The following is a 20763-nucleotide window of genomic DNA, read 5'->3' as shown; positions in this document are numbered from 1 at the left end:
AATACATTGAAAATTTGATAAACAGTGGGCTATTTACATAATTTTCCTATAAAATACTTCTTAATTACAAATAGGAAAAAAGAACCTCATGGTGGAGAAGCCTGACAGATATCACCTTAATCAATTAATCATAATAAGCATCGGTAATAGGATAAATCAAAATTGTATACCATTTGGCACAGAATATGATTAGAAGAACACATTACTTGTGATATTTCTGTGAAAGATACATAACTTAAATCCAATCATAAGGAAGCATTAAACAATCCCAAGTTGAGGGATCTTCTTCAAAGCAACTGGCCTGTAATATTCAAAAGTGTCAAGGTCACTAAAGAAAAACTGAAGAACTATACCAGACTAAAGGTGCCTGACAACATGTGACAACTAAGCATGACCCTGAACTAGATCCTTTTGCTGCAAAGCAATTGATGAAGCTTGAACTTGACAAATAAAAATTGTATATAATCAAGTAGTAATGTAAATTTCCTGACTGTATTGAGGTTCTGTAAAAGATGTACTTATTTATAAGAAACACGGCTGAGCATGGCAGCTCATTCCTGAAATCCCAGCACTTTGGCTGAGGTGGGAGGATCACTTGAGGCCAGGAGTTCAAGACGAGTGTGGGCAACATAGCAAGACCCCATCTTTAGCTGGGTGTGGTGGTGCACCTATAGTCCTAGCTACTTGGGAAGCTGAGTTGGAAGGATTGCTTGAGCCTGGGAGTTTGTGGTTATGGTGAACTATGATGTTGCCACTGCACTCCAGCCTGGGTGACAGAGCAAGACCTTGTCAAAAAAAAAAAAAAAAAAAAAAAGGCTGGGTGTAGTGGCTCACGCCTGTAATCCCAACACTTTGGGAGGCTGAGGTGAGCGGATCATGAGGTCAGGAGTTTGAGACCAGTCTGACCAACACAGTGAAACCCCGTCTCTACTAAATATACAAAAATTAGCCAGGCATGGTGGCACACGCATTTGGTCCCAGCTACTTGGGAGGGTGAGGCAGGAGAGTCGCTTGAATCCGGGAGGCGGAGGTTGCAGGGAGCCGGCGTCGCACCATTGCACTCCAGCCTGGGTGACAGAGTGAGACTCTGTCTCAAAAAAAAAAAAAAAAAAAAAAAATTACACATCTATCGCCTCACACAGTTATTTAGTAGTGTGGTAGAGGGTTAGTCGTGACAATTAAGATCTATTATTTTAGCAAATTTCTAATTAAAAATACAGTGTTTTTTTTTCTCAGAAAGGAAAGCATGGACTGTTTCATGAATTTGCATGTCATCCTTGCTCTGCGGCATGTCAATCTCTGTATACTTCCAATTTTAGTATATGTGTTGCCAAAGCGAGCATAAAAAATACAGTATTATTAACTATAGTCACTGTGCTGTACACTAGCTCCCTGAACATATTCATCTTACAACTGAAAGTTTGTACTCTTTGACCAACATCTCCCCATTTTCCCCATGCTTCAGCCCCTGACCACCAACTGCCATTCTACTCTCTGCTTCCTCTTTTTTGAGACAGAGTCTAGCTCTGTCGCCCAGGTTGGAGTGCAGTGGCCAATCTCGGCTCACTGCAACCTCCGCCTCCTGGGTGCAAGTGCTTCTCCTGCCTCAGCCTCCTGAGTAGCTGGGACTACAGGCGCCCACCACAATGCCCAGCTAATTTTTGTGTTTTTAGTAGAGACGGGGGTTTCACTGTGTTGGCCAGGCTGGTCTCGAACTCCTGACCTCATGATTCGCCCACCTCGGCCTCCCAAAGTGCTGGGATTACAAGCGTGAGCTACCGCGCCCAGCCTACTCTCTGCTTCTGAGATTGACTTTTGTAGATTCCACATATACGCATATAGTATTTGTCTTTCTATGTCAGGCTTATTTCACTTAGTGTAATATCCTTCAGATTCATGCATGATATTCCGTTGTATATACCACATTTCTTTCTCCATTCATCTGTCAAACATATCTTCGCTATATGCTCTATGTAGCATATATATCTTTGCTGTATTCAAGATAGTCCATATCTTGAAAATGCTGCAATAAACATGAAAATGCAGATATCTCTTTGAGATACTGGTTTTATTTCTTTTGGATGTATATCCAGAAGTGGGATTGCTGGATCATATAGTAGTTCTATTTTTAAATATAAAACTATTTTTTATTTTTATTTATTTTTTTGAGACAGAGTTTCACTCTTGTCGCCCAGGCTGGAGTACAGTGGCACAATCTCAGCTCACCATAACCTCCGCCTCCCGGGTACAAGCGATTCTCCTGCCTCAGTCTCCTGAGTAGCTGGGATTACAGGCATGCTCCACCACGCCTGGCTAATTTTGTATTTTTAGCAGAGAAGGGGTTTCTCCATGTTGGTCAGGCTGGTCTCGAACTCCCGACTTCAAGTGATCCACCCGCCTCAGCCTTCCAAAGTGCTGGGATTACAGACGTGAGCCACCATGCCAAGCCTAAAACTATTTTTTAAATATGTTGGAATAACATAGACTTCTAGTATGAAGGATGAGGAGCTCCACTGACTTGTTCCTCAAGGTACCTGGCAAAAATTGTAACAAACAAAAACAAACCCCAACCATTTAAAGCCTGTGATCATGAGCCTAAGGGCAAACAGCAAAAGAAGAAACACCTATTCAAGACAACCTATGAAAACTCATTAAGAAAGGCAAGGGTCTGTGGTATTTTATCAAGATCACTCCCTCCCTCTCCTATCTCAACTCAGTGAGGTGAAGACTCCACTCCAGCCTGCTATATCCTAAAACACAGGGCTCCCTCTCCCACCAGCTCCCAGGTGGAGGGCTGTCTTCCCAGGAGAATAGGGATGTCAGTATTTTATTTTATTTATTATATTTTATTTTATTTTATTTTATTTACTATTTTATTATGACAGGGTCTCACTATGTTGCCCAGGCTGGTCCTGAACTCCTGGGCAACATAGTGTTACATAGAGTTACAGGCCGGGCAAGGTCACTTACACCTGTAATCCCAGCACTTTAGGAGGCTGAGGAGGGCGGATGGCCTGAGGCCAGTCTGGCCAACATGGCGAAACCCTATCTCCACTAAAAATACAAAAATTAGCTGGGCGTGGTGGCGTGGTGCCTGTAATCCCAGAGACTTGGGAGGCTGAGGAGGCAGGATCACTTGAGCCTGGGAGTTTCAGGTTGCAGTGAGTCCATGATTGCACCACTGCATTTCAGCCTGGGCGACACAGCAAGACTCCATCTCTTAAAACAAACAACGAACCAAAAAAGAACTCTATTTGAGGAATACATTAGAATCTACTGTTGTATCTTACATTGAAGTAGAAAAAAAAATCTCAAAAGACACTGATAACATCTACGATGACGTTCAATAAGTATCTGGGGCTGTGCGCAGTGGCTCACGCCTGAGATCCCAGCACTTTGGAAGGCTGAGGCAGATGGATCACTTGAGGTCAGAAGTTCGAGACCAGCCTGGCCAAAACGGCAAAACCCCATCTCTACTAAAAATACAAAAATTAGCCAGGCGTGGTGGTGCACACCTATGATCCCAGTTACTCAGGAGGCTGAGGCACAAGAATCTCTTGAAACCAGGAGGCAGAGGTTGCAGTGAGGAAGAGATTGCACCACTGCACTGCAGTCTGGGCGACAGAGTGAGACTCCTGTCTCCAAAAACAAAACAAAACAAAACAAACAAAAAAAACCCACCACCACCAACAACAAAACAAAGTGTTGGAGCTGGGTGCAGTGGCTCACGCCTGTAATCCCAGCACTTTGGGAGGCCAAGACGGGTGGATCGGGTGGATCACTTTGAGGGAAGAGAGAGACCATCTCACATTGTTTTATATTGTTTTATACTCAGTACCTGTTTTAAGAAAAAAAGAAAAAAACAAGGAAGTGAAATCAAAGACAAACAGCCCGGCGCCAGGCCCAAAACCAGGCCTGGGCCTGCCTGGCCTAAACCTAGTAGTTAAAAATCAACTCATGACTTAGAAACCGCTGTTATCCATAGATTCCAGACATTGTGTAAAAGAACACTGTGAAACTCCCTGCTCTGTTCTGTTTCTCTCTGACCATTGGTGCATGCAGCTTCTGTCACGTACCCCCTGCTTGCTCAAATCAATCACGACCCTTTCATGTGAAATCCTTAAAGTTGTGAGCCCTTAAAAAGGACAGGAGTTGCTCACTCGGGGAGCTCGGATTTTAAGACGGTAGCTTGCCGATGCTCCCAGCTGAATAAAGCCCTTCCTTCTACAACTCGGTGTCTGAGAGGTTTTGTCCGCGACTCGTCCTGCTACAACTTGAGGCCAGGAATTCGAGACCAGGCTGGCCAATATAATGAAACCCTGTCTCTACTAAAAATACAAAAATTAGCCAGGCATGATGGTGGGCACCTGTAATCCCAGCTACTTGGGAGGCTGAGGCAGGAGAATTGCTTGAACTGAGGAGGTGGAGGTTGTAGTGAGCTGAGACTGCACCATTGCACTCCAGCCTGGGCAACAGAGTGAGACTGTCTCAAAAAAAAAAAAAGTGTTGGTATTACAGGTGTGAGCCATTGCACCAGGCAAGGATGTCAGTATTTCTTATCCTGCCCCCAGCTACCTGTTGCTGAGGCTAAGTCCTGGGTATGTATGGTTAAGGATTTTCTTTTTCCCCCACCCAATCCTCACTTGTAGAATGGAAGTTCCACCTTGGACAAAATGTGATGAGAGGACTGAGACCTCTTTAAGCTTGTGAAGTGGTGGTTCCACACCAGGAGAGGAAAGGAAAGAGGACCTCAGGCTGCTGCATCTCGTGCTTAGCTTGCAAAGCAAGGCTGTCACTCAGAAACTCGCTATTGTCCCCACCTCCACCTCCAGAATCCTGGCTCAGATATTTTGTCTGAAGAGAGGAGCAGGTTGTAAAACAGAGAGAGTCTAATCTCCTCCCAAAGGACTAACTTTAATTTTTTTTTTAACAGTTTGGACATATTTAGATGTAAAGACTAAAAAAATGCAAACAAGAAAAAAAAAAAAGAAAAAATGTATATAAATCTAAGGACACACCCAAGCATGATGGAGATTCGGGTGAAAGGCACTTAGGAGGAAATTCAAGTTACAGGATAAACTGTAGACCTGATTGTTTTTAGGACAGAACTAGGGAATAATACTGGGAGAAGCGGCCAGGCACAGGGGCTCATACCTGTAATCTCTGCAGGTGGCCAAGGCAGGTGGATCACCTGAGGTCAGGAGTTCGAGGCCAGCATGGCCAACATGGTGAAACCCCAAGTCTACTAAAAATACAAAAATTAGCTGGGCATGGTGGCCCCCGCCTGTAATCCTAGATACTCGGGAGGCTGAGGCAGTAGAATCACTTGAACCCAGGAGGCAGAGGTTGCAGTGAACCGAGATCGTACCACTGCATTCCAGCCTGAGCCACAGAATGAGACTCCATCTGAAAAACAAAACAAAACAGGCCAGGCGCGGTGGCTCACGCCTGTAATCCCAACACTTTGGGAGGCCGAGGTGGGCGGATCACCTGAGGTCAGTAGTTTGAGACCAGCCTGACCAACATGGAGAAACCCCATCTCTGCTAAAAATACAAAATTAGCCGGGCGTGGTGGAGCATGCCTGTAGTCCCAGCTACTTGGGAGGCTGAGGCAGGAGAATCGGTTGAACCCGTGAGGCAGAGGTTGCAGTGAGCTGAGATCGTGCCATTGCACTCGAGCCTGGACGACCAAAGTGAAACTCGGTCTCAAAAAAACAAAAACAAAACAACAAAACAAAAACCTGGGAGAAGCCCTCCCAGAGTCAGAACAAATGTCAAACACTGACCTTAGAAACTCTCCATGAATTAGTTTGTAGAGCAATTTGTTTATGCCCTTAGTATTATTCAAAACAACTGAGCAATCAACCATCAATAAGAAGAGTTTAACAGCTGGGGGTGATCAGCGAAAAGGGAAGAAGGTTTCCGGAAATCACTATCATCTCAAGTTGACTGTGAGCATACTCAGTGCTACACCTTAGACTGTGGAAGGGGAAACAGACCTCACTAAAATAACACAGCCAGTCACTAGACACACGAACAAGCAAATAAAGATAACCAGACCTTGGAGGGAGAAAGATAGGGGACCAGTACTCAGAGTTGCTACAATAAATATTATATTATCTAAAATGTCCAGTTTCCAATAAAAATTAAAGACATGCAAAGAAGCAAGTCTTATATAAATATATAAAATTTAGGCTACACTAAATTTATTTATTTATTTATTTATTTATTTATTTATTTATTTATTTATTTATTTTTTAATAAATAGAGATGGTGTCTCACTATATCACCCAGGCTGATCTTGAACTACTGGCCTCAAGCAATCCTCCTGCCTCAGCTTCCCAAAGTGCTAATATTACAGGTGTGAGCCACCACACCAGGCCTTCACTAATTTATTAGAAATTGCTTTTCTTCAATAATAAACTTAGCTTACTACAGTTTTTTTCACTTTATAAACTAATTTTTTAAACTTTTAAATTCTTTGTAATAACGCTTAGCTTAAACACATAGCCAGGCGCGGTGGCTCACACCTGTAATCCCAGCACTTTGGGAGTCCGAGGCGGGCGGATCACAAGGTCAGGAGATGGAAACCATCCTGGCTAACACGGTGAAACCCTGTCTCTACCACAAATAAAAAAAAAATCAGCCAGGCATGGTGGCACACGCCTGTGGTCCCAGCTACTTGGAAAGCTGAGGCAGGAGAATCGCTTGAACCCGGGAGGCGGAGAGGTTGCAGTGAGCCAAGATAGTGCCACTGCACTCCAGCCTGGGTGACAGAGCGAGACTCTGTCTAAAATAAACAAACAAACAAACAAACACCTTATACAACTGTATAAAAATATTTTCCTTCTTTATATCCTTATTCTATAAGCTTTTTCCTATTTTTAAAATTTTATATTTTCTTTGTTTTACTTTTTAAACTTTTTTTGGTTAAAAATTAAGACACAGGCCAGGCGCAGTGGCTCAAGCCTGTAATCCCAGCACTTAGGGAGGCCGAGGTGGGCGGATCACAAGGTCAAGAGATCGAGACCATCCTGGCCAACATAGTGAAACCCCGTCTCTATTAAAAATACAAAAATTAGCTGGGTGTGGTGGCATGCACCTGTAGTCCCAGATACTTAGGAGGCTGAGGCAGGAGAACTGCTTGAACCTGGGGGGCAGAGGTTGCAGTGAGCCGAGAGAGTGCTACTGTACTCCAGCCTGGGCAGCTAAGCAAGACTCCATCTTAAACAAACAAACAAAAACTAAGACATGGCAAGGCACGGTGGCTCATGCCTATAATCCCAGCACTTTAGGAGGCTGAGGTGGGTGGATCACAAGGTGAGGAGTTCGAGACCAGCCTGACCAACATAGTGAAACCCTGTCTCTACTAAAAAAACACAAAAAATTAGCCAAGTGTGGTGACGGGCACCTGTAATCCCAGGTATTCAGGAGGCTGAGGCAGGAGAATCACTTGAACCCAGGAGGCAGACTTTGCAGTGAACTCAGATCACGCCACTGCACTCCAGCCTGGGCAACGGTTTGAGACTCTGTCTCAAAAACAAAACAAAACAAAACAAAAACTAAGACACAAACACACAGATTAGCCTAGGCCAATGCGGGATCAAGATCATCAACATCACCCTCTTCCATCTCCACATATTTTCTCATTGGAAGGTTTTCAGGGACAATGACAGGCATGGAGCTGTCATCTCATATGATTTTAAAAAAAAATGCCTTCTGAAATACTTCCTGAAGGACCTACCTGAGGCTGGTATTACAATTAATTTTTTTAATAAGTGGGAGTACACTCTAAAACAACAATAAAAAGAATAGTATAGTAAATAAATAAGTTAGTAATATAGTCATTTATTGTCAAGTATTATGAATTATACATAACTGTATTGCTGTAATTTTTTTTTTTTTTTTTTTTGAGACAGAGTCTCGCTCCCTCACCCAGGCTGGAGTGCAGTGGCGCGATCTCTGCTCGCTGCAAGCTCCGCCTCCTGGGTTCTGGCCATTCTCCTGCCTCAGCCTCCCGAGTAGCTGAGACTACAGGCACCCGCCACCACACCCGGCTAATTTTTTGTATTTTTAGTAGAGACAGGGTTTCACCGTGTTAGCCAGGATGGTCTCGATCTCCTGACCTCGTGATCCACCCACCTAGGCCTCCCAAAGTGTTGGGATTACAGATGTAAGCCACTGCACCCAGCCATTTGTGTTTTTTTTGAGACAGAGTCTTGCTCTGTCGCCCAGGCTGGGGTGCAGTGGTGTGATCTCAGCTCACTGCAACCCCAACTTCCCAGGTTCAAGTGATTCTCCGGCCTCTGCCTCCCGAGTAGCTGGGATTACAGGCGCCCACCACCATGCCCAGCTAATTTTTTTTGTATTATTATTATTATTAGTAGTAGTAGTAGTAGTAGTAGTAGTATTATTTTTATTTTTGAGACAGAGTCTTGCTCTGTTGCCCAGGCTAGAGTGCAGTGGCGCGATCTCAGCTCACTGCAACCTCCGCCTCCCAGGTTCAAGCAATTCTCCTGCCTTAGCCTCTCAAGTAGCTGGGATTATAGGTGCCTGCCACAGTGCCCGGCTACTTTTTTTTTTTTGTATTTTTAGTAGAGACGGGGTTCCACCATCTTGGCCAGTCTGACTTCGTGAGCCACCTGCCTCAGCCTCCTAAAGTGCTGAGATTACAGGTGTGAGCCACCACAGCTGGCCTGTATTGCTATACTTTTATAGGTGTGGCAGTGCAGCATACACTAGCATCAGCACAAACGTGAATAATTCATTGTGCTATGACATTACAATGACTGTGATATCACTGGGTGCTAGACATTTTTCAACTCCATTATAATCTTATGAGACCACCATCATTTATGTGGTCCGTTGTTGGCCAACATGTCATTTTGCAGCACATGACTGTATGTGTATAACAGGAATATCAGAGGGAGGGGAGAGAAAAAGGCAGAAAAATATATTTGTAAAAATAATAATGGAAAACTTCCAAAATTTATTTTAAAATAATAACTTATATATCCAAAAAGCTCAACAAACTCCAAAAAGGATAAACACAAAGAAATGCCAGAAGACATCATAGTAAAAATGCTGAAATGCAAAGATAAGAATCAAATTCTAGTCCAGGCACTGTGGCTCACGCCTGTAATCCCAGCACTCTGGGAGGCCAAGGCGGGTGGATCATGAGGTCAGGAGATTGAGACCATCCTGGCTAACATGGTGAAACCCCGTCTCTATTAAAAATACAAAAAATTAGCTGGGTGTGGCGGCACGCGCCTGTAGTCCCAGCTACTCCGGAGGCTGAGGCGGGAGAATGGTATGAACCCGGGAGGTGGAGCTTGCAGTGAGCTGAGATCGCGCCACTGCACTACAGCCTGAGCGACAGAGCGAGACTCCGTCTCAAAAAAAAAAAAAAAAAAAAAAAGAGAATCAAATTCTAAAAGAAGCAAGAGAAAGACAAGTCATCACTTACAGGGAAATCCCAATAAGATTAATAGATGGCTTCTCAGCAGAAACAATGAAGGGCAGAAAGTAGTAGGATTACATATTCAAAATGCTCAAAGGAAAAAACAAAACAGTGTCTATGAGAAGTCCTATATCCAGTAAGGTATTTTTCAAAAATAAGATAACATAAAGACTACCAGATAGACAAATGCTGTGAAAAGTTGTTAGCAGATCTGTGTTAACGAAATACTAAAGGAAATTCTTCAGGCTGAAAGCAATCAACACAGATGATTATTCAAATCCACATTAAAAAAAAAGCACAGGTAAAAGTAGTAATGAAATTATAACAGACAGGTTAAATGTATAATCATTCTCCTTTCTTCTCTTAACTAATTTAACATGCATTGTATAAAATAATATGTATATAATGTACAGGTGAGCCAATAATACATATAATGTAATATGTGTAATATAATAACTGCACAAAGAGGTGAGTGACAGCAAACCTATATTGGGCTAAGGAAATGGTAATGGTAAAGTAATAATTATAATAATATATTGTTGGGGTTGTATCATTAATAGATATAATACGTTTAATAATAATACTACAGGCCAGGCGCAGTGACTCATGCCTATAATCCCAGCACTTTCAGAGGCTGAGGTGGGTGGATCACCTGAGGTCAGGAGTTTGAGACCAGCCTGGCCAATATGGTGAAACCCCATCTATACTAAAAATACAAAAATTAGCTGGGTGTGGTGGTGGGTGCCTGTAATCTCAGCTACTCGAGAGGCTAAGGCAGGAGAACTGCTTGAACCCAGCAGGCAGAGGTTGTAGAGAATGAAGATCGCACCACTGCACTCCAGTCTGGGTGACAGAGCGAAACTCTGTCTCAAATAATAATAATAATAATAATAATAATAATAGTAATAATAATACAAAAGTGAGGAAAAGGGAATAGAGCTATAAGAAAAATAACCTTTCTATAGATAAAAAATTAAGCAAGTATAAATCTGACACTGATTTTGATCAGAAGGTTGCATGTTCATGTTATGTTGGGGTTAAAAAAAATTTATGGTAGACCCTAGTGCAATCACACCAAAAAAATACTCAAAAAAGAAGTCAAAAATGATTAAATTTAAGTGCTACATTAGAAAATATCCACTCAATAAAAAGCAGTAACAGAGAAACAAAAAAAGACATGAGACATACAGATAACAAAAAATAAAATAGATAAAAATACAACTATATAAATAAAACATTAAATGTGAATAGATTGGCTGGGCATGGTGGCTCATGCCTGTAATCCCAGCACTTTGGGAGGCCAAGGCAGGTGGATCACCTGAGGTGATCAAGACCAGCCTGGCCAACATGGTGAAACCCCGTCTCTACTAAAAATACAAAAAATTAGCTGGGCATGGTGGCAGGTGTCTGTAATCCCAGCTACTCAGAGGCTGAGGCAGGAGAATCACTTGAACCCAGGAGATGGAGGTTGCAGTGAGCCGAGATTGCACCATTACATTCCAGCCTGGGCAACAAGAGTGAAATTCCATCTCAAATAAATAAATAAATAATAAAGTGAATAGATTAAACAATCCAATCAAAAGGCAGAGATTGTCAGGCTGGATAGAAATAAAACAAGTGACCCAAGTATATGATGTCTACAGGAGACACAATTTAGATTCAAAGATAAAAATAGAAGGATGGAAAAAGATGTATCATGCAAAAAGTAACCAGAAGAAATCTGGAGTGGCTATACTAACTGTCAAACAGTATAGTCTTTAAAACAAAAAATGTTACTAGAGATAAAAACATTTTATAATGATAAAATGCTAAATTCCTCAGGAAGACATGACAATTAAAAACATATATGCACTAAGAATAGAGTGCCAACAAGAGACCAAGATGGCTGAATACGAACTGCTCTGGTCTGCAGCTCCCAGAGAGATTGACATAGAAGATGGGTGATTTCTGCATTTCCAACTGAGGTACCTGGTTCGTCTCATTGGGACTGGCTGGACTGTGGGTGCAGCCCATGGAGGGTGAGCTGAAGCAGGGTGGGGCATTGCCTCACTTGGGAAGTGCAAGGGGTTGGGGGATTTCCCTTTCCTAGCCAAGGGAAGCCATGACAGACTGTACCTGGAAAAACAGTACACTCTCACCCAAATACTGCACTTTTCCCATGGTCTTAGCAACCAGCAGACCAGGAGATTCCCTCCCATGGCTTGCTTGGTGGATCCCACGTCCACAGAGCCTTGCTCACTGCTAACTCAGCAGTCTGAGATCGATCTGCGAGGCTGCAGCCTGGCTGGGGGAGGGGCGTCTGCCATTGCTGAGGCTTGAGTAGGTAAACAAAGGGGCTGGGAAGCTCAAACTGGGTGGAAAAAACAAAGAACCCCATCAAAAAGTGGGCAAAGGATATGAACAGACACTTCTCAAAAGAAGACATTTATGCAGCCAAAAACACATGAAAAAATGCTCTTCATCACTGGCCATCAGAGAAATGCAAATCAAAACCACAATGAAATACCATCTCACACCAGTTAGAATGGTGATCATTAAAAACTCAGGAAACAACAGATGCTGGAGAGGATGTGGAGAAATACAAACACTTTTACACTGCTGGTGGGAGCGTAAATTAGTTTCAACGATTGTGGAAGACAGTGGTGATTCCTCAGGGATCTAGAACTAGAAATATCATTTGACCCAGCGATCCCATTACTGGGTATATACCCAAAGGATTATAAATCACGCTACTATAAAGACCACATATGTTTATTGCGGCACTATTCACAATAGCAAAGACTTGGAACCAACCCAAATGCCCATCAATGATAGACTGGATAAAGAAAATGTGGCACATATACACCATGGAATACTATGCAGCCATACAAAAGGATGAGTTCATGTCCTTAGCAAGGGCATGGATGAAGCTGGAAACCATCATTCTCAGCAAACTATCACAAGGACAGAAAACCAAACACCGCATGTTGTCACTCATAGGTGGGAACTGAACAATGAGAACACATGGACTCAGGACGGGGAATGTCACACACCAGGGCCTGTCGGGGGTTGGGGGCTGGGGGAGGGACAGCATTAGGAGACATACCTGATGTAAATGACGAGTTGATGGGTGCAGCAAACCAACATGGCACATGTATACCTATGCAACAAACCTGCACATTGTGCACATGTACCCGAGAACTTTAAGTATAATAACAAGGTATTATTGAAATAAAAAGTGCCAAAGTACATGGAGCAAAACCTGACAAAAATGAAGAGAAAAAATAGAGAATTCAACAAAAATAGCTATAAACTCCAATAATCCACTCTTTTTTTTTTTTTTTGGAGACGGAGTCTCACTCTGTCACCCAGCCTGGAGTACAGAGGCATGATCTCAACTCACTGCAACCTCTCCACCTCCCAGGTTCAAGCAATTCCTGCCTCAGCCTTCCAAGTAGCTGGGATTACTGCACCCGCCACCATGCCCAGCTAGTTTTTGTATTTTTAGTAGAGACAGGGTTTTGCCATGTTGGCCAGGTTGGTCTTGAACTCCTGACCTTAGATGATCCACCTGTCTCAGCCTCCCAAAGTGCTGGGATTACAGTCGTGAGCCCCTGTGCCCCACCGTAAGACGTTTTTATAAGCCTCATGGTAACCATAGTGCAAAAAGATAATAAATTCCCTAAATAAATGTAGTAGGTCAGGCATGGTGGCTTACGCTTGTCATCCAAGCACTTTGGGAGGCTGAGGCAGGTGGATCACCTGAGGTCAGTTCAAGACCAGCCTGGCCAACATGATGAATCCCCATCTTTACTAAAAATACAAAAATTGGGCCAGGTGTGGTGGCTTACGCCTGTAATCCCAGCCTTTGGGAGGCCAAGGCAGGCAGATCATGAAGTCAAGAGATCGAGATCATCCTGGCCAACACAGTGAAATCCTGTCTCTACTAAAAATACAAAAATTAGCTGGGCATGGTGGCGCGTGCCTGTAGTCCCAGCTACTTGTGAGGCTGAAGCAGGAGAATCGCTTGAACTCAGGAGGCGGAGGTCGCAGTGAGCTGAGATCATGCCACTGCACTCCACCTGGCGACAGAGCAAGACTCTGTCTCAAATAAAAAAAACAAAGACAAAATTAGCTGGTGTGGTGGCACCCACCTGTGACCCCAGTTACTTGGGAGGCTGAGGCAGGAGAATGGCTTGAACCCGGGAGGCAGAGGTTGCAGTGAGCCAAGATCGGGCCACTGCACTCCAGCTTGGGCAACAAAATGAGACATTGTCTCAAAAATAAAAAATGCAGTAAATTAAAACATACTGTCAGAGATAATAACTCAACCACAAAGGAAGGCAATAAGAACAGAAAAGAGGAGTTTCAAAACAACCAGAAAAGCAAAAACAAAATGGCTAGTAAGTTCTTACCTATCAGTAATAACAATAAGTGTAAATGTTCTATGTTCTTCAATTAAAAGGCATAGAGGCTGGGTGTGGTGGCTCATGCCTGTAATCCCAGCACTTTAGGAGGCTGAAGCTGGTGGATCACTTGAGGTTAGGAGTTTGAGACCAGCCTGCCCAACATGATGAAACCCTGCCTCTACTAAAAATACAAAAATTAGCTGGGTGTGGTGGCAAATGCCTGTGATCCCCGCTACTCAGGGGCATGAGAATTGCTTGAACCCGGGAGGAGTATGTTGCAGTGAGCCAAGATTGTGCCAATGCACTCCAGCCTGGGTGACAGAGTGAGACTCTCTCAAAAAAAAAGGCATAGAGTGGTTGCTATGATTTGGACTTGGGTCCCTGCCCAAATCTCATGTCAAATTGTAATCCCCAATGTTGGAGGAGGGGCCAGGTGGGAGGTGCTTAGATCATGCGGCAGATTTCCCCATTGCTTTTCTCATGATAGTGAGTGAGTTCTCATGAAATCTGGTTGTTGTAGCAACATTCTCTTCTCTCTCTTCCTCCTACTCTGCCCATGTAAGACATGCCTGCTTCCTGTTTGTCCTCTGCCATAATTGTAAGTTTCCTGAGGCCTCCCCAGCCATGCTTCCTCTACAGCCTGTGGAACCGTGAGCCAATTAAACTTCTTTTCTTTGTAAATTCCCCAGTATCAGGTATTTCTTTATAGCAGTACAAGAATGGACTAATACAGTGGATGAATGGATAAACAACACCAAACAGTATGCTGCCTTCAAGAAATCCACTTCACCTGTAAAGACACACCTAGCCTGAGAGTGAAGGGGTGGAAAAAGATATTCCATGCAACTGGAAACCAAAAAAGAGCAAGTAGCTATACTTATATAAGATAAAATAGACTCCGAATTGAAGACCATAAAGATAGACAAAGAATATCACTATATAATGATAAAGGGGGTCAACTCAGCAAGAGGATATAACAATTATAAATATCTATGTATCCAAAATAGGAGCTCCCAAGTACATAAAACAAACATTAATAGATCTAAATAAGGAGTTAGACTGCAATACAATAATAGTATCAGACTTTAACACCCCACTCTTGGTGATGGAGAGTTCATTCATAGAGAAAATCAACAAAGAAACAGCAGAGGTTAACTACACACTAGATCTAATAGGCCTGATATTTATAGAACATTTCACACAACTGCAACAGAATACATTATTTTCATCAGCATATGACACATTCTCCAGAACAGACCATATCTTAGGCAACCAAACAAGTCTGAACAAATGGCCAGGTGTGGTGACTCACGCCTGTAATCCCAACACTTTGGGAAGCCAAGGCGGGCAGATCATCTGAGGTTAGGAGTTTGAGACCAGGCTGGCCAACATGGCAAAACCCCATCTCTACTAAAAATTCAAAAATTAGCTGGGCATCGTGGTGTGTGCCTGTAATCCCAGTTACTTGGGAGGCTGAGGCAGGAGAATCGCTTGAACCCAGGAGGTGGAGGTTGCAGTGAGCCGAGATCATGCCATTGCACTCCAGCCTGGGCGACAAGAGCAAAACTTCGTCTCAAAAAAAAAAAAAAAAGTCTGAACAAATTAAATAAAAAAAATACCAACTATCTTTTCTGGTAACAATGGAATAAAACTAGAAATCAATAACAAGAAGAACCCCGGAATATACACAAACACATGGAAATTAAACAACATGCTCCCGAACGACCCATGGGTCACTGAGGGAATTGAGAGGGAATTAAAAATTTTATCAAAACAAATGAAAATGAAAATACAACACACCAAAGGCAATGTAATATGGCAAAAGCAGTTCTCTTTTTTTTGAGATGGAGTTTCGCTCTTGTCACCCAGGTTGGAGTGCAGTGGCGTGATCTTGGCTCACTGCAACCTCTGTCTCCCAGGTTCAAGTGGTTCTCCTGCCTCAGCCTCCTGAGTAGCTGGGATTACAAGCGCCTGCCACCACGCCCGGCTAATTTTTGTATTTTTAGTAGAGACAGGGTTTCGCCGTGTTGGCCAGGCTGGTCTCAAACTCCTGACCTCAGGCAATCCACCGGCCTCAGCTTCCCAAAATGCTGGGATTACAGGTGTGAGTCATCGCGCCCGGCCTGCAAAAGCAGTTCTAAGAGAGAAGTTCATAGCAATAAACACCTATATCAAAAAAGTAAAGAGTTGCCCCATATGCTGTTAAGACTTCCTTGCACTAACCAGGTGAGGTGGCTCATGCCTGTAATCCCAGCACTTTGGCAAGCTGAGGTGGAAGGATCACTTGAGTTCAAGACCAGCCTGGTCAACATGGTGAAACTCCATTTCTGACCAGGCATGGTGACTCATGCCTGTAATCCCTTACTGTGGGAGGCCAAGGGGGGGGGGGGGGGGGCAGATCACCTGAAGTCACGAGTTCGAGACCAACGTGGCCAACATGGTGAAACCCCATCTCTACTAAAAATACAAAAATTAGCCAGGCATGGTGGTGTGCACCTGCAATCTCAGCTACTTGGGAGGCTGAGGCAGGAGAATCACTTGAGCCTGGGAGGTGGAGGTTGCCTTGAGCCACAATCACGCCACTGCACTCCAGCTTGGGTGACAAGAGTGAAACTCTGTTTCAAAAAAAAAATAGTAGAAAGACTGACTAAACAACCTAACAATGTACCTCAAGGAAGTAGAAAAACAAGAACAAACCAAGCCCCAAATTAGCAGGTGGAAATAAATAATAAAGATCAGAGCAGAAATAAATGAAATTGAGACTAAAAAAAATTAAAAAGAAAGCTGGGAGTGGTGGCTCACACCTGTAATCCTAGCACTTTGGGAGGCTGAGGCGGGTGGATTGCCTGAGGTCAGGAGTTTGAGACTAGCCTGGCCAATATAATGAAACCCCATCTCTACTAAAAATACAAAAAATTAGCTGGGTGTGGTGGCAGGCACTTGTAATCCCAGCTACTAGGGAGGCTGAGGCAGGAGAATCACTTGAACCCAGGAGGCAGAGGTTGCAGTGAGCTGAGATCGTGCCATTGTACTTCAGTCTGGGCAACAAGAGCGAAACTCCATTGCAAAAAAAAAATATATATATATATACACACACACATATATATACACACACATATATATACACACATATATATATACACACATATATACACACATATATACACATATATACACACACATATATACACATATATACACACATATATATACACACATATATATACACACATATATACACACATATATATACACACATGCATTCCAGCATGGGCGACAGAGACTGCCTAAAACCAAAACCAAAACAAAAAAAACCCAAAAAATTAAAAACTAAAAATAGCTGGTCGCGGTGGCTCACACCTGTAATACCAGCACTTTGGGAGTCTGAGGCGGGCGGATCACGAGGTTAGGAGATCGAGACCATCCTGGCTAACACAGTGAAACCCCGTCTCTACTAAAAATACAAAAAATTAGCCGGGCGTGGTGGCGGGCGCCTGTAGTCCCAGCTACTCGGGAGGCTGAGGCAGGAGAATGGCGTGAACCCAGGAGGTGGAGCTTGTAGTGAGCCGAGATTGCGCCACTGCACTCCAGCTTGGGTGACAGAGCGAGACTCCGTCTAAAACAAACAAACAACAACAACAAAAAACTAAAAATAGCACTCTCTTCCTCCGTGTTGCCTACAGAGGTGGCAGCCATCTCCTTGGCATCGTGGCTGCCCTCAGACCCCTCATGAAGCCCAAGATCGTCAGAAAGAGGACCAAGAAGTTCATCCAGCAGCACTCAGACTGATATGTCAAAATTAATCATAACTGGCGGAAACCCGGAGGTACTAACAACAGGGTTCACAGAAGGTTCAAGGGCCAGACCTTGATGCCCAACACTGGTTATGAGAGCAGCAAAAAAACAAAGCACATGCTGCCCAGTGGCTTCTGGAAGTTCCTGATCTACAACGTCAGAGAGCCGGAAGTGCTGCTGATGTGCAACAAATCTTACTGTGCTGATATCACTCACAATGTTTCCTCCAAGAACCGCAAAGCCATCCTGGAAAGAGGAGCCCAGCGGGCCATCAGTCACCAATCCCAATGCGAGGCTGTACAACGCAGAAAGTGAATAGACAGCTTATGTGCACGTTTTGTGTTTAAATAAAACCATAAAAACCGTAAACAAACAAACAAAAAACAAAAAAATGCCCTAAAAACAGGATTACCATGTGGTCCAGCCATTCCACTACTAGGTATATACCAAAATGAAAGTAAATCAATATATCAAAGAGATATCTGCACTCTCATGTATATTTCAGCATTATTCACAATAGCCAAAATATGAAATTAACCTAAGTGCCCATCAACAGATGAATGGATAAAGAAAATGTGATGTATTTACACAATTGAACACCATTTGGCCATGAAAAGGAATGAAATCTTGTCAATTTCAGCAACATGAATGGAACTGGAGGCCATTAAGTGAAATAAGCCACGCACAGAGACAAATATCACATGTTCTCACTCACAGGTGGCAGCTAAAAAAATAGATCTCATGAGTAGAGTAGATTGGTGATTATCAGAGGCGAAGAAGGGGAGGTGGGGGATGAAGGTGAAAAACAAGAATATAAATGTATTACCACTGAACTGTACACTTAATAATGGTAAATAAAGATGGTAAATTATATATGTATATTTTGCCTCAATTAAAAATTTTTGTATAAAAAGAAATAACTCCAATTCTTCATTAACCCTTCCAAAAAACAGAAGAGGGAACACTTCTCATCTCACCTTATAAGGCCAGTATTACCCTGATACCCAAACCAAAGTCATCATAAGAAAAGCACAGACCAGTATCTTTTATGAATAAGGATGCAAAAATCCTCAAGAAAACACTAGCAAACTGAATCCGACAACATATCAGAAATACTTTCCCTACTTTCCTTTCTGTCTTACACATATTACTTCCAGATTAGTATTTAAAATTGCCCTTCATCTTTAAGCTTCCCAATTTTCTAATGGCTCTGTCTGTAATAAAGAGGCCATGCAACAGAATTAAAGTAACTAGCTTTTTATATGGCAAGATATGGCTGTTACCATTATTCTCCATTTCATCATGGTGGTACCACCAGCCCTGTCTTAAGAGTTAATACAGAATAGCAGCTGCTTCTTAAATTACTCCTACCAGAGAAAGCAAGGCATCTGGTAAAAATCAATACTTAATATTCCCAATTCTCTTCCTTGGAGCATGACATAGCTAATGGCTACTATAAAATTCAAATAAGAATAAAATGGAAGAAACACCTGTGTTTAAAATTACCTGGGAAAATGACATTTTCTTCTCAAAGTGGTCCCACAAGAATATAATTGACTACACTTAAATCCTGTTAGGGGAAATTATACTTACATATAAAATGAGGGTTACATTAACATCCACACAGAGCATTATGGTAATGTTAATGTTACCAATATCTTGAGATTTTATATCCAACTATTACTTATATTCTTGGTGAAGAGAGGAACCTTGTGAATCTTCCAAGTCAAACCATGCTCGCACATTCACTTTTTTTTTTGAAACAGGATCTTGCTCTGTCACCCAGGATGGAGTGCAGTGGTGTGATCACGGCTCACTGAAGCCTCAATTTCGCAGGCTCAAGCCATCCTCCTGCCTCTCAGCCTCCCAAGTAGCTGAGACTACAGGTGTGCACCACTATAATGGGCTATTTTTTTTTGTAGAGATCAGGTCTCACTACGTTATCCTGAGTGGTCTTGAACTTCTGAACTCAAGTGATCCTCCCACCTTGACCTCCCAAAGTGTTGGGATTACAGAGGTGTGCCATAGCATCCGGCATACCTCTTTTGTTGTTGTTAGTAAAACTTTTAAGAGTAATTTTAGGTTCATAGCCAAACTTAGCAGAAAGTACAGCATTCCCACATAACCTTTATCCCCACATATGCACATCTTTTTACTCCCAATTCAATCTCGTTATATTTGCTTTAATCATTTGCAAATATTCCAATATCTATTACTTGCATTCCCTGAATGTCGCTTTCTTTGCATTACTTAGTTGTTCAGCTTCTTGTTATAATCTTTTTCCTCATTGGGTAAAATACTTTATTTTCAGTCATGGTTACATGGGTTATTTTGTAGTTTCTACTGACCTATTCAAAGTTTCATATCAACCATAATTTAGTTATGGAATTCCTATAGCAGGAATGAAATACTGAGGTATTGCATAAATGCATCAACTGAATTTAATTATATGGAAACACAGGCAAACCTAACGTTTGAGGTATCTTTTAAAAATAATTGGCCTGCCGGGCACAGTGGCTCACGCCTGTAATCCCAGCACTTTGGGAGGCTGAGGCAGGTGGATCATGAGGTCAGGAGTTCGAGACCAGCCTGACCAATATGATGAAACCCCATCTGTACTAAAAATACAAAAATTAGCCGGGTGTGGTGGTGCGCACCTGTAATCCCAGCTACTCAGGGGGCTGAGGGAGGAGAATTGCTTGGAGCCGGGAGACGGAGGTTGCAGTGAGCTGAGATCACGCCATTGCACTCCAGCCTGGGAAACAGAGTGAGAGCGAGACTCTGTCTCAATAATAATAATAATTGGCCTGTTCTTTCGTCTAGGGTCATGAACAATAAACATCGAAGTGTCCTAGATTAAAAGAGACTAAAAAAAGATGAAAATCCACAAAGTGATAATGAAGATCTTGGACTAGGGTTCTATTAGTGGGGCAAATCTGAAGGTCTGTAGAATAGTATAAAGTAGTATAACAGATAATATTGCAATTATGTTAATTTATTGATTTCTACAATTGTCCTGAGGTTTTGGAAAAGAACATTTGGGGAACATGAGTAAAGGGTATATGAAAATACTTTGTAATATTTTTGTGGTATGTTTTGTAAGTCTGAAGTTTTTTCAAA

At 42.6% G+C, this 20763-nt stretch overlaps 1 non-coding gene and 1 pseudogene across 1 annotated transcript; one reads left to right on the top strand and one right to left on the bottom strand.

Annotated features, from left to right (window-relative positions):
* Positions 1-1240: 1240 nt before the first annotated feature.
* Positions 1241-1343, bottom strand: LOC129532795 (U6 spliceosomal RNA). Its single transcript, XR_008678729.1, has one exon. It is a non-coding gene; the product is annotated as a U6 spliceosomal RNA (small nuclear RNA).
* A 9998-nt stretch (positions 1344-11341) lies between these two features.
* On the top strand, positions 11342-18070 carry LOC101152847 (large ribosomal subunit protein eL32-like; annotated as a pseudogene).
* Positions 18071-20763: the final 2693 nt, after the last annotated feature.

This window comes from Gorilla gorilla, chromosome 2 (genome assembly GCF_029281585.2).
Source record: "Gorilla gorilla gorilla isolate KB3781 chromosome 2, NHGRI_mGorGor1-v2.1_pri, whole genome shotgun sequence".
Classification (NCBI taxonomy): domain Eukaryota; kingdom Metazoa; phylum Chordata; class Mammalia; order Primates; family Hominidae; genus Gorilla; species Gorilla gorilla.
The sequence above is the reverse complement of the archived record's forward strand: the minus strand, read 5'-3'. Positions and strand labels throughout refer to the sequence as shown.